This window comes from Lathamus discolor, chromosome 5, assembly GCF_037157495.1.
Source record: "Lathamus discolor isolate bLatDis1 chromosome 5, bLatDis1.hap1, whole genome shotgun sequence".
In the NCBI taxonomy this organism is placed as follows: Eukaryota; Metazoa; Chordata; class Aves; order Psittaciformes; family Psittacidae; genus Lathamus; species Lathamus discolor.
In genome coordinates this window covers 7,604,759-7,621,623 of record NC_088888.1, presented here as the reverse complement: position 1 = coordinate 7,621,623, position 16,865 = coordinate 7,604,759, and positions in this window count along the sequence as shown.

The window sequence follows — 16,865 nt, the reverse complement described above, 5'->3', positions numbered from 1 at the left end:
TTCCTCCACTGTGTTGTGCTTAAATCACTTCCCACCACTCACTCCAAGCCTATGTCACAGTGCAGTCAATACAAAGCACTAGAAAATCATACCAGAAACTTGTTTCCATGGCTGACCAAAGTGTTCTTTGCATCTCTGTTTTACCAAATGTCTGGGGGCTCCATCATGATAGAGGGCCAACCTGAGACCTTTCCAGCCACTCAGAAGCACAGAAATAATCAGAGGGCTGGAGCATCTCTCCTATGAGGAAAGGTTGAGTGAGTTGGGGTTGCTCAGCCTGGAGAAGGGAAGGCTCTGGGGAGACCTTATTGTGGCTTTTCAGCTCTTAAAACGGGCCTATAAGAAAGACGGAGAAAAACTTTTTAGCCGGGTTTGTTGTGCTACGACAAGGGGTGATGGTTTTAAACTAAGAGGGGAGATTCAGGCTGGATGTGAGATAAAAATTCTTTACAATAAGGATGTCAAAACACTGGCACAGGCTGCCCAGTCAGGTGGTGGATGTGCCATCCCTGGAGACATTCAAGGCCAGGCTGGACACTGTTCTGGGCAACCTGATCTAGATTAAAAAGGCCCATGCTCATGGGATTGGAACTGGATGAGCTTTGGAAGGTCCCTTCCACCCAAACTGTTCTGTGATTCTATGATTGTGGGAGAACAGAAACATGATAAAAGAATCTGGAGACTATTCTGGGAGTGACAGCACTGCCGTGAGATACATGGGGAATAGCTCAAATCTTCATTCTGCCTCAAGTTTATCAACCCAGCCAATGCAGTCAGGAATTCCAGGGATCTCCCAGGCCAGTTCCACACTCTGGGATGTACTGATATTCCCCTGAGGAAGAAACAACAACAACAAAGTCTCTTAGCTGGAAAATATCTAACTGCCCCTCAGTTAATTTCTGTAATCTAGCTCAAATACATTTCTGCTAAACCTTCTTAGCTTCTTACAGCAACAACAACTTGAAATTCCCTTATTCAAGTTCCCTTGTATCTCAAGAACCTCAGTCTGCCTGGGCTCGAGAGAAAACGGCAGAATCAGTATATTCTGGCACTTCAGTAAGTGGAGTCATCTGCAGAACGATAAATGACAGTGTTCTAATAAATGGCATTCACAATTAATACACTATTGACTGAGTTGCTGAAAAATATTTAAATGTTTGTTGGCATCAATAGCTATTACAAAATCAGCTTTATAGATATTACAGTAAAAAGAACCTAATTGCATAAAGCCCTGAATAATTACTAGTCCCTGTCAAAAAGAGGGAGATATGTATTTACAACACATAGCCCAACAGAAGACTGTAACAAGCCAAAAACATCCACTTACAGACAACATAACGTAAGACAGGCAGTGTTAATTAGAAAGACAGCTGTCTTCAAGAGATACTCAGGGCAAACCTTTTCCCTGAATCAGACATTGTTACAGGTGCCACACAGATCATTTAACTTGTACCTCAAAAGCAGGAGACTTGTCCAGACTTCACTGAAATTCTGCTTCTAACTTGTAAATTATGCACTGCTAGGACAAACTGATGTCAGATGCTGTAATGTATGTATATTTTGCTGTGACCTGAGATAGGTCATGCAGTAATGAGATGACTCAGTGTTCAAAATAATGAGCAATCGTATACTCTAAATGAAGGCAGCTATACAATGGCAGACTTTTTCCTTTTCATATTTCTTCTCATCTGACTTAAAACACACTACCTTTTCATACTGCTTTGTACTATCTTCACCCAGTTCCAAAACAAAGTATACATGATACATTGGGCACATAACAGGGTTCTAAGAGCATTTGTCACTCCTTTAATTACCAGAAGGTCATTTCATGTTTCTTTTTTGCAATGAATACAGAGAAAAGGCAGGACATCAAACAGTGTATTTGATATCTTTGTGTGTGTATGTTTAGTGTAATTAAAACCATTCCAGTTACTACAACCTGTAGAGAGACGATCAGCTTCCTTCCCTTAATGTGTAACAACAAACGGCTGCACGTACAAACCTCTACTTCCTGCCAACAGACACAGGAGACACATACAGAGGTTGGTAACAGCCCACAGGTACTCCAGAGTTAGGGTTACATTCAAATAATCTGAAAATAAGCCACACATTCCCGTTCTTCTCCGAAAGTGTAGATTCATGTCTGGAAGTTTATTTTTCTGATTTTCAGGTTTTACTGGGCAGTGGAGTTTTATTCCGCATTCAGTGCAGAAGGATGAAGTAAATGTAATACTCTTAAAGCATGAACTTTCAAACTAAGAAGAGAGGAATTCCCCTCCTGCCCAATGATTCCCAAGGGTGCAAGTCTATTCACTGCTAAGAGCTTGGGTTCTACAGGAGAAGAGCAAGGTGGAAAACACAGATACTCTCAATGGGCACCACTGTGCTCTGAACTTGTAGACCTCTCTTTTATGCTTACATTGAAATAAAGCCATTTACTATTTCTGCCCTGGTAGCCACAGGGCTTATGAGCTCTGTCTTATTTCAAGGTACCTGTGGCTGGGTGCTTTTTCCCTAGATTTAAATACTTTTTGTGACCTTGGTTGTTTCCAAGAACACCCATGTATACCTTTCCTTTCTTTGTAATCTGAATACAAATTGTGGGGTGAAGAAAAAAGGGGGAAATAACAACGTAATAGGAAAGGTACAAAATGGTCCCCAAAGGTACAAATATATACTCTGAGTATATATCTCTCATTTGCCTGCTCTGCAATGTCCATGTGGGGAATATTTACTTCTTTTTAATACTTCAGCACAAGTTTTCAAGTCCATCTGAAGGCTTTCCAAGCACACTTAACGTAAGTTATGGCTTCAAGATCAAGACAGTTGGAACCAACTTCATTTCTTGTAACTATTTAAAAATAATCTGCAGCAGAATCAAGTTATTAAAAATATCAGAATAACTTTTATTAAATTAATTTAATTAATTTTAATATATCAATTTAATATATATTATTTAATATATTTATTATTTCAGGTATATACCTGAAAAGGGTAGTAATAAAGGGCAGAGATAAACAGTGCATTGCAAAGAATGTTCCTGTTGTGCTGTTTGGGGCAAAAGATTTATAAGCCCCTTTTCCTACAGAGGAAGGTTTACTTAGCATTATTGTCACAGAAACTCACAAAAGCAAAGATCTAAGTGAACAAACACACCAAATGCCAAGGATGTTGCTGTATGATTGCTGCTTATACCTATTTCTGTTAATATTACACACCTAGAACAATGAGGAATTTATCTGACAGTGCTTATCAGTAAGGCATACTGCCATCATTAGAAAATATTCCACAAGACTTCCAAATGTGGTTTTCATCCTTGCCTTTTTCACATTCTTATCTTCTCAAGCTCTTCATTTACTTTTGTTTTATTTTACTACAGTTGCTCTGTTTTCCTTTATTCTAATGAATTCCATCTGACGGCAGAACTCCAGTTCTTCAACTAATTACTGCCCCTCTATACAGGAGTTTGATGGCAAATCAGAGACTCACAGACTGGTTTGGGTTGGAAGGGACCTTAAAGCTCATCCAGTTCCAAACCCCTGCAATGCACAAGGGACAACTTCCACTAGATCAGGTTGCTCCAAGCCCATGTCCAACCTGGCCTTGAACACTGCCAGGGATGGGGCAGCCACAGCTTCTCTGGGCACCCTGTGCCAGGGCCTCAGCACCCTCACAGGGAAGAATTTCTTCCTAATATCTCATCTCAGTCTCCCCTCTGTCAGGTTAAAGCCATTCCCCCTTGTCCTGTCCCTACAGGCCCTTGTCCAAAGCCCCTCTCCAGATTTCTTGTCAGCCCCTTTAGGCACTGGAAGCTGCTCTAAGGTCTCACTGGAAGCTGCTCTAAGGTCTCCCTGGAGCCTTCTCTTCTCCAGGCTGAACCAGCCCAGCTCTCTCAGCCTGTCTCCAGAGCAGAGCTGCTCCAGCCCTCGGAGAATCTTCACGGCACAGTGTCCTGACACAGCGGTATTAGATTCACAGCCGGTCAGTTTGACTCTGAAATAGTTAATAACCAAGCTACACAAACAGACTGCATAAAGAAGAAGATATGTATACACTGAAATGATAGTTCTTCTTATGCAACTCTCAACTCTCTGTTGCATGCTCGCAGCTCACCAGTTGATTCAAACCCTTCTCAATTACAAGTTAATTATAGGATTATAAATGTGATGTCACTTAACATTTTGACAGTCAAATTAACAGAATTCATTACTTAACATGTAAGCTGACACTGGTGAAGTTGTGCGCATAAAAGACAAATTATACTTAACCCAAGGATTCCTTATAGAGTCTGTTTGGTGTCTATGGTGGTTCACGAAAAGGCACTGAGATTCTTCTCCAGTGCTCCCAGTTCTCGAGCAGCTAGGGCAAGATTTTTGTCTTCTTAGGGGAAATATGTTTAGAGTTAATCCTGCCCATTTTAAAAATTCACAACTAGTTCCTTGTGGAACAAGCTGTGGTGTCACTAACAAAAATGGGGCTGCATGAGAGCGAGTGAAGCGGCTATCCAAGATCCAGAAATCAGACTGTTTCTCACAGAAGCAGAGATCTCACAGTACCCAGAATCTTAGGAATACTAGGAATAATGTCTTCCTCGAAAGGGCAGTCAGGCATTGGAACAGGCTGCCCAGGGCAGTGGTGGAATCACCATCCCTGGAAGTGTTCGCACACCGTGTAGATGAGGCCCTCAGTGCCATGGTTTAGTGGTGGCCTTGGCGGTGCTGGGGAACAGTTGGACGTGATGAACTTAAACGTCATTTCTAACCTGGTTGATTCTATGAAATACTACTTCAGTGCTAAACATTATACTGAGCAATTCTCTCATTATTCTAATTGAGCGTTTGATATCCTTCATTAAGCGCATTTCCAGAGTACGGTCTGAAGCTTCTTTTCACTACTAGCTCAATGGCACATGCCCTAGCTCATCAACAGACTTCTCAGAGTTGGCTTTGCTTTCCAGAAGGAGACAGATACAATAATATTTCTGTCATTGCCCCAAAGGAAAACAGAGGAATACGCACCATTTCTATTTCCTGACAGTAGGGCATCAGTTAGGAACAAACCGAACTCCAAGCACTCTAGCCAAGGCTCCACCAAACCCTGTAATGAGACCATCATTTAATGCACCAGCTGCTTTAGCTTTTTCAGACTACTCCCTTAAAGGCCTTTTAAAATCCATAGTTTGAAAGCTAAAGGCACCTGCACTCAACAAACTTGAGCATGAATGCTGCCCACATCCCATTATCATTTCATCCCCTGATGGTCAGAAAATACATGTAGCTTGCCTTTAATGTGATCTCCTTTTAGATCTTTTCTTTTAATACACTCTGAACTTCTGCTGACTCACTGTGTTTCATTACAGGAGATGGCAAGCAGAGCTTCTTTATCATTAGTGTCCTTTGATCCTGCTTTCTGTCTTGTCTGTCTCTCCCTCCTTCATCCAGTACATCCTGTAAGCACCCTTTGATCTCATGCTACTCTTGCCTCCCTCATTCGTTCTTGCAAAATGAAAGAAACTGGCTACTCCAGATTTACAGGCAGACCTCTCCTTTGGAAATAATCTGTGCATTTACTAGAACTTACAATAGTTTCATGTTGCTTGTTTTGTCTCTAGCTTTTTACTGGCAAGATGCGTAACTTTTATTTCCTTTCACCTGTAACACTATTTCTTTTGTGAGGGCGGGTTTAATCCTTCCTTTACATATTCCTTAATCTTTGACTTTCTTTTTTTTTATATATGCTGCCCAGCACTTAAATAGCTCTGGAAAGACTGCTGACACTACTGTACTCTGTACATTCGTTCTCATACATCAGAAGGCAGGTGGAGCATTACTTTATTGCTGTTCTGCCAAATCAACCAAACCTAAAACCTAAAAAAAACCCAAACAAATAAACTTAAAAGAACCCTGCAAGAAGCATGCCCCTGAAACTCAGGGTAGTTTGCAGCTCTTTGGGGAATTTGTTTTGGAACCCAGTATCTCTGCTGGATGACAGGTCCTGCACATCGCAGAATCCCAGACTGGTTTGGGTTGGAAGGGACCTTAAAAATCATCCAGTTCTAACCCCCTGCCACAGGCAGGGACACCTTCCACTAGACCAGGTTGCTCCAAGCCCTGTCCAACCTGGCCTTGAACACTGCCAGGGACGGGGCAGCCACAGCTCCTCTAGGCACCCTGGGCCAGTGCCTCACCACCCCCACAGGGAAGAATTTCTTCCTTATGGCTCATCTCAGTCTCCCCTGTCAGGTTAAAGCCATTCCCCCTTGTCCTGTCCCTACAGGCCCTTGTCAAAAGTCCCTCTCCAAGATTTCTTGTTGGCCCCTTTAGGCACTGGGAGATGCTCTAAGGTCTCCCCTTAAGGAGCTTTCTCTTCTCCAGGCTGAACCAGCCCAGCTCTCTCAGCCTGGCTCCAGAGTAGACCTGCTCCAGCCCTTGGAGCATCTCTATGGCCACCTCTGGACTCGCTCCAACAGCTCCACATCCCTCTTGTGTTGGAGGCCTCAGAGCTGGATGCAGGACTGAAGTGAGGGTCTCATGAGAAGACGGATGTGGAGCCTGCATTACGCCAAGGGACTACTCTCCCAGCACAGGGAGGCATAGGGGGAAAGGCAGAGTGGGACAGAGATCCAGCCAGCCAAAGGGATGTGCAGAATGCGGATACCAGCTGGCACCCCTCCTGCAAGCCAGCCACCCATCCATAGCCAGCCCTCCCTGCCTGCCTTGCTGCACTGGGGACCACTGGCTCATCAACAAGATCACAGACATTTTGCCAGCTCTGATCATTCGCTGCTTACTTTTCCTGTATCAAGCACTAGATGGCCTACTACATCTGATGGCCTTAGAAATATTAGCAATAATTGTCCTATGGATCCAAACTGGGAGAGACATTCAGACTACAGTAACTCCCACAGTGATCCCTGGCAAAACAGGGACACTCACTATTTGTCCCACTGATTATAAGATGTTGGCCTTTGCTCTTAGACATTTCACACAGCCTGCTCAAGCTCCATTTCCAAACCTCAGTCTCTCCAGGCATTTGCCTGTTTCTTCAAATTAATTTTCACCCATTTTCCTTCAGTATGTGCAGGTGCTTAGTGCAGGCTGGTAGAAAAGCCTGGGGTTCTGCTGACATTAAAAAATAGCCAACTGCCTTAGAATCACAGATAATAGAATCAACTTGGTTGGAAAAGACTTTCAAGATCATCCAGTCCAACCATTCCCCAGCACTGCCAAGGCCACCACTAACCCATGGCACTGAGGGCCTCATCTACACAGTTTGTGAACACTTCCAGGGACGGTGACTCCAACACTGCCTTGGGCAGTGTGTTGCCTCTAGTGTTGCCCTGACCCAGGCAGAGACAAGGTGGTTCCTTTTTTGGCTGGGAAGTGGTGGGGGTGGTTTTTTTTAACAGATTGTGTGCTAAACGGCAGCTGCAATTCAAGCCTTTTCAACAGCAAACATCTCCCTTTCCCCATCACTTTCTGCGATTTTTTTCCCCGCTTTCAAACAGCTCTTTTGTCCATTTTATATCCTTTTTGCAGCCCTTTAAGTCAGCGGAAAGTGTTAAATTCAGATTTTTCAGCGCCAGCAAGAATGAAATCTCCAATTGAGTCATTCAGAAGTCCCTTTTAAACAGCAATCTAAGGAGACGGCTTTCAAACTTTTGCATGCCACATACTTCCTGTAATGTCTGACAGAGAAAAATGTGCATTGGCAACAGTGCTTAATCCACATTGAAAAAAGAAAATTGAAGCCATGCTTCTAGCAAGATTAGTTAATGATCAATAGCGACAGGTAGCTATAAACACAGTAATGGAGATCTTCTTACATGCTCCCTCATCCTCTGGTGCAGCCCTCCCATAACTACATTTCAGGAAAATGAATTTGTTCCAACTCCCACTCTGGGCACGGTTACCACAAAAACAACATGAGACAGGAAAAAAAAGCCAAAGAAATGTCCCATAAAGAGAAATCTCAACAGCTGCAATGCTAGACAAAAACAACCTAACCCATCTGTAAAGAAAAAGAGGTAGGGGGAAGATGGGGGTTGTGAAGGATTGTGAACTCCGTGGTGTAAAAGAAGAACCTGCTGCTGATGGAGTCTTCTCTGTTAGAAATCAGTAACTCAAGAGACAGGAAGACCAGTGAGAGGAGGCAGGAACAAGTTCATGTACAGGCTGGAAAGGACTTTTTCTGACAAATGCCCACAGATTTGGCTATTAAGAAGAGTCAAGGCTCTGCATATTCCTGACCCTGTTTCTCACTTAGTAATTCTGTGTTCCCAAAAGCATTCCCGAGAAAAGCAGAATCCCTATCCTCACCTTGAAATTTCACATTTCTTAACTTCTTAAATAAACTTTCTCTATGTAAGAGGTCAGATTTCACACTGCTCTGAACAAAGGCAAGCACAGAGTAACTCAGACATTTCCTAACTGACAGCAGACCAGAGTAAGCGCCTGCAAGTCGTACAGCTGCGGGGTCAGGTACACTCAGAGGGCTTGTGGATTCTGTCTCCCATATAGCCCAGGAGTACCCTAACAGCAGCCTGGAGCAGCTTCTTGTCCACAGCCAGAAGCCTGGTAGCTTCCTGCTGTGTTACTGTTAGGTTCACTTGAACTGCTGAAGTTGTTTTGTTCTCTCACTGTGATGTTTTGATGGGAATTCTAGTTTTAGCCAAGTGATACAGCAGAGTATTTCACCATCCCACATCAGCTGCCCAACTCAGGACCTGCTCTTCCAGGGCTCACCATATCGCTGATGGAGAGAGGGTTTTTTTCAAACGGAAATTCATACCACTTGCATTTAGCACCTTCTCTCTTGTCCTCTGTAGGAGGGTCCTTTCCCCAGCTGCACAGCCTGTGTGCCTAGAACAAGGAAGCAGGACTATTGCCTATCCTTTATGATCATGCCTCAGAGCTTGCAGGGATTGATGCCCCGTGTAAGTCTATCACGTGTGCTAGCACTGGTGTGCTAACTGGACACCATGCCAAAACTACACAGGACACCTTCCCATTGGTGACAATCAATTAAGAACTTTTTACACAACTCCTCTGCTTATGAATCTATTACCAAGAGGCTTCCCTGTTCCGTATCCTTAAACTATAATGGGCAGATTTCTTATTCAATGTATCCGACTAATGATGGTGATTACATTTAGCATTAGTAAGGCTGTCAGTTCTACTTCAGTGGAAGTCTCATTAATTCATGGTAATTTATATAGGACTTAAAATGTTCTTAACTAGTTTCCTGCAATGAGAGTGATTTCTAAGCTTCCTAGAGTGATTCTACGTCCACTATCACTTTGTGCATGCTCTGGCATGTACAAAGATTCTATTCCTTCAAAAAGCAACACTTGAAGGTATGAATTTTAAATGTGGGAATATTAAGCACTTAACACAGAGATACCTGCAGAAACAGGACCACAGCACAAATATCAGCTGTGGCTTTGGGGGGAAATTCAGAGCTGCTACTCTGAGCACTCTTAGACGTAACTTAAAATACAAGAGCACCTCAGAAAGAAAACTTGCACCTGCAAGTAACATGGTTTCTCAGTGCAGGAACATAACTGTACGTTTATAGGAAGAAAATAAACACAAGCATATAACAAATCTGCATGTCTTAAATGAGCTACAGAACATTAAAATGCACTAATTAAAGGAAAAATTATTAGACTTACTATATGGCCAGAATATATGGGTACTAGCATAACAATAAAGATAAATAATGTAGCTTTATGTGTAAACTATACACACACACACACATTTATACATATATAAAATCACAGAATTACAGCATGGTTTCAGTTGGAAGGGACCTTAAAGCTCATTCAGTTCCAATCCCCGGCCTCAGGCAGGGACACCTTCCACTAGAGCAGCTTGCTCCAAGCCCCTGTGTCCAACCTGGCCTTGAACACTGCCAGGGATGGGGCAGCTGCAGCTTCTCTGGGCACCCTGTGCCAGGGCCTCACCACCCTCACAGGGCAGAATTTCTTCCTAATGTCTCATCTCAATCTCCCCTCTGTCAGGTTAAAGCCATTCCCCTTGTCCTGTCCCTACAGGCCCTTGTCAAAAGCCCCTCTCCAGATTTCATGTAGGCCTCTTTAGGCACTGGAAGCTGCTCTAAGGTCTCTGCGGGGCCTTCTCTTCTCAAGGCTGAACAAGCCCAGCTCTCTCTGCCTGTCATATGTTTAAGTCTTGGTAGAACTGACGAAGCAGCACCATTAATTCAGAAGAAATTAGGTTTCCACGCTCAGGTTAGAATAGACAAGGCCCAAGTCTGTATTTCTTAGGACATAAAAATTATGATTTAAATTAAGATGTGTATGGGCTGACAGAAGCAACATCAGTCTCTTAGGAATTCACTTTTGCAGAGGACTACAGTGCCTAATGCTACCTTGAATCCTAGGAAATGACAAGATTTCTTCTCTGAAGAATTAGAGTTGAATAGGTTGAGTCTGTCCTTTATGCCCCAGAACTCCAGAAGAAAGTTGAAGAAGGTGTACCAGGCAATCCTTACAACTAAAACCTTTATTCCATATTGCAAATGCTGCACCTGTTTGAGTATCAGTCAAGCCTTCCTCTCTTTTTCTGGTTACTGAGAACACAAAAAATACAGAATAGATTAGTTCTACCCTATAGGTGCAGTTAGCAATTTGATTTACTCTGATAGTGATTTTTCTTCTGGATTTGTCCCACTTTCAACCTTTAAAATCTGATAACCCTGCAATAGAGGTGCCATGCTGCTACAACATTTTGCTAACAACGAAAGCCCTTGACAAAGACACTTCCTCTGTTCACAGTTCCTAATCCACTTTCGAGGAGATGTTACCATGCAGAAAATTCTTGGCTGAACAGCCCAGAGCTGCACTGCTTTTGCTTTGCAGTCTCCATTTCAACTTGTATCATGTGTTTCCATGGAGATTTGCAAAGGCAGAACTATCCCTGCTATGTCAAATCTGGAGATCACAAACATGTTCTTTCCAATATTTAAGGAAACAAATCCAGAAGGAACATCTTGCCCTAACGGTCCATACCTTGATTCACAGTTCCAGCCTCTTGTCTGATCTTGGATAAAGTTAGCATCTTTGAGCTTCAGTTTCCTGTAAATTAGTTATAACAGTTCTTCCCTTCTGCCACACTTTGCCTGTCTTGTATACTTCAAAGGTATGATCTTTGGGACAAAGAGTCTCCTACTAAAATTCTGCACATCACTTAAAGAAGAAAAGAAAAAGAAGAAAGAAGAAACATTCTAAGTTTGAGTTCTCTAAAGCAGTACATGCTGCTGTTCACACCATTTAATGCCAGTTTTATACAAGCCTGGTAAAAACTCCCCCTCCCAACTCCAAGCTTCTCTAAAATACTCATTCACCCATTTCACCAGTGCTTACAACTACCTGTGATTAGACCTCAGCCTCTGAGCTGGTATGTCTCAAGTTCAAAGCAGAACGAGCTTAATTATGGTGATATGTCTGCATGCTTAATCAGATACTGCTAAATAAATGATTAGAACAATTAACTGCATTTTGTAAAGAGACTGAATAAACACACAGCGACATAAAATCGCTTGCAAACATTGCAGGTGATTTGGTTTCTTATTATACTTTGGGGAAAGCCATATACACTGGCAATGAACGGATGCAAGGTTTCTGTCTAACCACATGGAAGCTTTGAGTTGCAGGGACTGAGGCAAAAGAAACGGAAACATATAAATTATGTGGCAACCAACCCATTTTCCAAAGGAAAGGAACTCCTTCTTCTGCCTTCAGTTCTTTCTAGACCTATGTCAACATCTCACATTTTGCAGCCATGTAAAAGAAAACTGCTTGCTTTAAGCTTGAAATACAACTTCTGTAAGGTTGAGCATCAGCACATTTTTATCATTTGATTTCTTTTACGTAACTTCATCAAAGTAGGATTCAGTAAATTGAGCCTAAAGAGCAGTGTGAAATGAAATGCTGCAGAAAACTAATATTCTGGTTTTCCCCCAACATTCCAATATATATATTAAAGATGAATTGGAAGAAAAAAGTCATTTTATTTCCCATGCTTAGCCTCAATGTGTAATATCCCTGATGGTGTTTTAAATTTAAAATAATGGAGACCAGGGGTGGAAAGGCAGTACAAAAATAGGCTTCAGTTTTAAAATACTCTAATTTCATTTACCAGCCTTTCATGGTATAGAATCACAGAATCCCCGACCGGTTTGGGCTGGAAGGGACCTTAAAGCTCATCCTGTTCCACTCCCCTGACACAGACAGGGACACCTTCCACTAGAGCAGGTTGCTCCAAGCCCTGTCCAACCCGACCTTGAACAGTGCCAGGGATGGGACAGCCACAGCTTCTCTGGGCACCCTGGGCCAGGGCCTCAGCACCCTCACAGGGAAGAATTTCTTCCTAATGCCTCATCTCAATCTCCCCTCTGTCAGGTTAAAGCCATTCCCCCTTGTCCTGTCCCTACAGGCCCTTGTCAAAAGCCCCTCTTTCCAGATTTCTTGTTGGCCCCTTTAGGCACTGGAAGCTGCTTATGTATGTACATAAAGTTTGAAATCTACCAGCCAAAAATTACAAATCCACTTATTCCCCTTCCTCTTTAAAACAAAGTCCTTCAGAAATTGGGATTATTCTTTAGAAATCAGGATTATTTCCTTTCTTTCCTGTTACCTCATTGCCAGTACTATTCTTCCCTTTCATCCTCATTAGTGTAATGCTGTTCCAGTCTGAGGTATATAGGGCTGACAGCAAAAATCCTTCAAGGGAAACACTGGAGGAACTCTGGAAGACACAAACCAACAGGAATCATTTGAGCACTATTTTTCACCACGGTTCACTAATAAACTGATCACTGCAGGGCTCTGCGGCTTCCAAAAGGAAAGATAGATGAGAACGGTAAAACAGTTCAGTGTATATTTTAAACTGTAGCACAGTACATTTATTTTGGCATTTAAATCCCTCATTTCCCCAGGGACAAACTGTGCACGCCTCAAGTAACTATGCCCAGATGGCTCTATGGATATGGCATAGCAGTCAAGTGTTTTGCTGGTGTCAACTGGCAGTTTCACTGATCTCCCATATGTCTTACTGAAAGCTCACAGGCTATTTCATCTAAGGGTAGCACACCAACTTCAGTAGGTCCAACAGCCTGCTTAAGAACCAGTTTTACAGCAATAAGATTGACCATTTTGATTTTGAAAATGTGCCTTCCAGAAATTTGTTGTATTTATTCAAAAGACACTGCTTTGCAACCATTCATGCCTTTAAAGAGCTTGCTAGTAAATCTGCAAGGGGTGTGAACACTGCCAAAGCAAATATGCTTCCTAAGTCAAATAAATATTTGCATATTTCTTTTCAGCACTCACCAAGTTTTAGTGTCAACATATCTGCAATCATTGCAATTAGCAGCAAGTAAGGCTTCAAGACTGTGATGTAAGGAAGCATCCTTAAAGAAGGAAGGGACCTTACTTGACTTGCTAAAATGATTAGGAAAGAGACTGAAAGTGAACAAGCAGCACATGGCATTTCCGAAGAGTTATACAAGTTGAGCAGAAAGAGCTGCTCCATTAGTTCAGTTAATAGAACATTCTGTTACTCCCAGCTTCCCCTGTTGCTGTGCAGAAGAGAAGAATATATTATTTTCCCTTAAATAGAATCAAAGCCTAACAAAAGAAGACTGCAGAAAATAATTACATTATTATGAGACTAGATCTGTTGCCAGAATGGCTAGGACTCTGCCTTTCTTTTAGACACAGTTGTACTATCAATTTAATGCCAGAATCAGGATATATATTCAAACACAAGGCAGCTTATATAGGAATTGGACACCTGTAAGCATCACTGATGAAATTCATGTGTTTATTTTGGTCACTGTATTTTTCTCCGCATCACATTCAAAGATGAAGATTCCTCCTCTTTTCTTTCTGTTTGAGCCTATAGCAGCCAAAATAGATCCAGCTTTTCTAATGACATAATAAAAAGGAAGGAGAGAAGGAAGCAGGGGGGAGAAATGGGAAAAGGAAGAGTAAATTAAAATTTCTTTCTTTGCAATAAAGCTTAAAAAGGCAAAGTTCTCCTCAAATTAAGAAGCAATACATTAAACTAAGTAATAATTTCATTTTCTTATAGGAAAAGCGTAATTATTCACACAATGCAAACTACTGGAACCAGTGAAGTTGCTTGTGTCTCCTGTGATTTAAAGCTAAACAGCTCATGAGTTTTCAAATGACAGAAGGGACTTTTTATCACCTGAAAACAGAATCTTGAGCATCTAGCGAGCCAGTGAATGGGCACAGCACATCAAGGCAAGATTCCCTTCCCTCTTATTTTCCTATTATCAGTTTGCTCACAGGAAAATAACAATGGAAAGGTCATCATACTGAAGAAAGTAGCTCGGGATTTTCGACGCCAACAAATCACACAAGCTTGCCATTTGCGGTTAAAATCTACAAGAGTTTAACAGCAATCCTTCTAAAATAGCTGGTTTTAATCTTTCTGCCATTATAGCTGCTTATTTTCTCCCTTTTTATTGTTCTTTGATTTCCATTCTGATTATTTAATGAAAGAATGATAAATTCTTAACCTTCCTCTCACAGGCTGTCACGTCTGGCATTTGATAATGTTCTGTGACAGGACACTATGCCTGTGGGATCTCCATATACTGTATATTAAACTTTTAAACGGCACCCATTCAAAGAATACGAACAGTGCAAGTTCCCTTGCTATCCTTTTACCTTTTGAGAATTTGCCATGGATGAAATTCCTGGGCTAATCAAGAGCCAGAAGCTTTCTTTTCCACATGTAGAGCATTTTGGTTGTTTTCAGATATGCTCCAACTTACTGGAGCACATCTGGGAGACTCACATAAGCGTATCTGATCCCAACTCTTGTTGGATCTTGTATGAGTCAATACAACAGTATTTTAAGTTTTTCTACTTGTGAGGTTGCTAAACCAGATCTCAAGGCCAAGAGGGACTGCTGTGGTCTATGACTGGCTTCGTGCATAAGGTATGCCATGAGATGCTACTGAAAGGCTCCTGCTTGGATTAGCATGTACACTGTGCAGGACTAGAAACAGGAAACCCATTCTTCATTTTTAAGTCCCTGAAGGTAGACAGATAACCACCATGCTTGTCATGCTAAGAGAAAAGCTAATCATCCTCCCTGTTCATATGCTTAATTTCACCTCTGAAATTTTCACCTTCAACTCATACCTCCCTGACTTTGTTATTCTCATACCTGCCTGACTAAAGAACCATATAGCATGGATTCTTTATCCATGTATCATTTGTTGTATTCTACATCTATACCTCTCAGAGAAGGATGGTGTAGAGACCCTCCAATGACACCGTGGTGGCACAGCCAAACGCAGTAAGTCAGCCAAGCAGCTTTCAGCTCTGGACTTGGCTGAGTCAGTATTCATGTATACTTCAGTCCACTAGTGACCATATGTACCAAACATACAGCTTCTGTGCACCAAATGTTTCACAATTCCCCATGTGTACAGCCAAAGCCACAGAATCACAGAATGGCTAAGACTGGAAGGGACCACTGGAAGTCACGTAGTTCAACCTCCCTGCTCAGGCACGGCTGCCTAGAGCATGTTACTCAGGATTGTGTCCAGAGGGCTATTAACTAGTTCCAAGGAAGAAGACTCCATAACCTCTCTGGGCAATCTATTCCAATGCTCAGTCACCCTCACAGTAAAGAAGTTCTTCCTCATGTTCAGGTGGAACTTCCTGTGGTTCAGTATATGCCCCTTGCTTCTTGTCCTACCACATGGAACCACCTAGAAACATCTACAACACTACACTCATTTCACACTTGGATGATAATCCACAGGAGTTTCAAGCCTTTTCCAACATCGCTTATGAGAACAAAATTTTCCATCCTTACTGAGGTCTCCACATCAGCTGTCTTCTCTCTTCCAGGAACTGTCATACTCCCACTACTTACATCACTTTAAACTTCAGCAGTGCTACACATCTTTTAGGCTGAGAAAGTTGAGGCTGTTCAGCCTGGAGAAGAGAAGGCTGCGTGGAGACCTCATAGCAGCCTTCCAGTATCTGAAGGGGGGCTATAGGGATGTTGGGGGGGGGACTCTTCATTAGGGACTGTAGTGATAGGACAAGGGGTAACGGGTTAAGACTTAAACAGGGGAAGTTTAGATTGGATAAAGGAAGAAATTCTTTCCTGTTAGGGTGGTGAGGCACTGGAATCGGTTGCCCAGGGAGGCTGTGAGTGCTCCATCCCTGGCAGTGTTCAAGGCCAAGCTGGACAAAGCCCTGGGTGGGATGGTTTAGTGTGAGATGTCCCTGCCCATGGCAGGGGGGTTGGAACTGAATGATCTTAAGGTCCTTTCCAACCCTACCTATTCTATGATTCTATGATTCTATCTTCTTGTTAAACTAGTTTTAGAAAAAGACAAATAAACAGGAAAGATTGCAGACAGGAGTAATTTCTTCCTGTTTACAGTTCAGGTTTGAGACATAGCACTTAGCTGTTTTCCATGCATATATAGTACAACAGTTTGATTTTGTGTCATTTTTATTCCTAATGAGAAAGCTGCATGGTATTAATGCAATGTCCTATCAAAGTTTAATTATATTGCCCTTAAATTATCAATGCTTTAGATTGAATAGTAACAATAGCACCAGACATGCCTCTAAAACCCTACTGTGTCCACCAATATTTTGTTCAGGACTGACAAGCCAACAACTACCATGAATGGTCTCTTTTAGTTTATTTGGATGTTGGAAACTTATTTTCATTTATTTCAGGCCCGTTTGTCATGATTTTGAAAACTCCCTGAAAACCCAGCATCAATGACCCAGGAATGCTCTTTTAAATTATTTAGATTTGTACATACAGAATATTTTC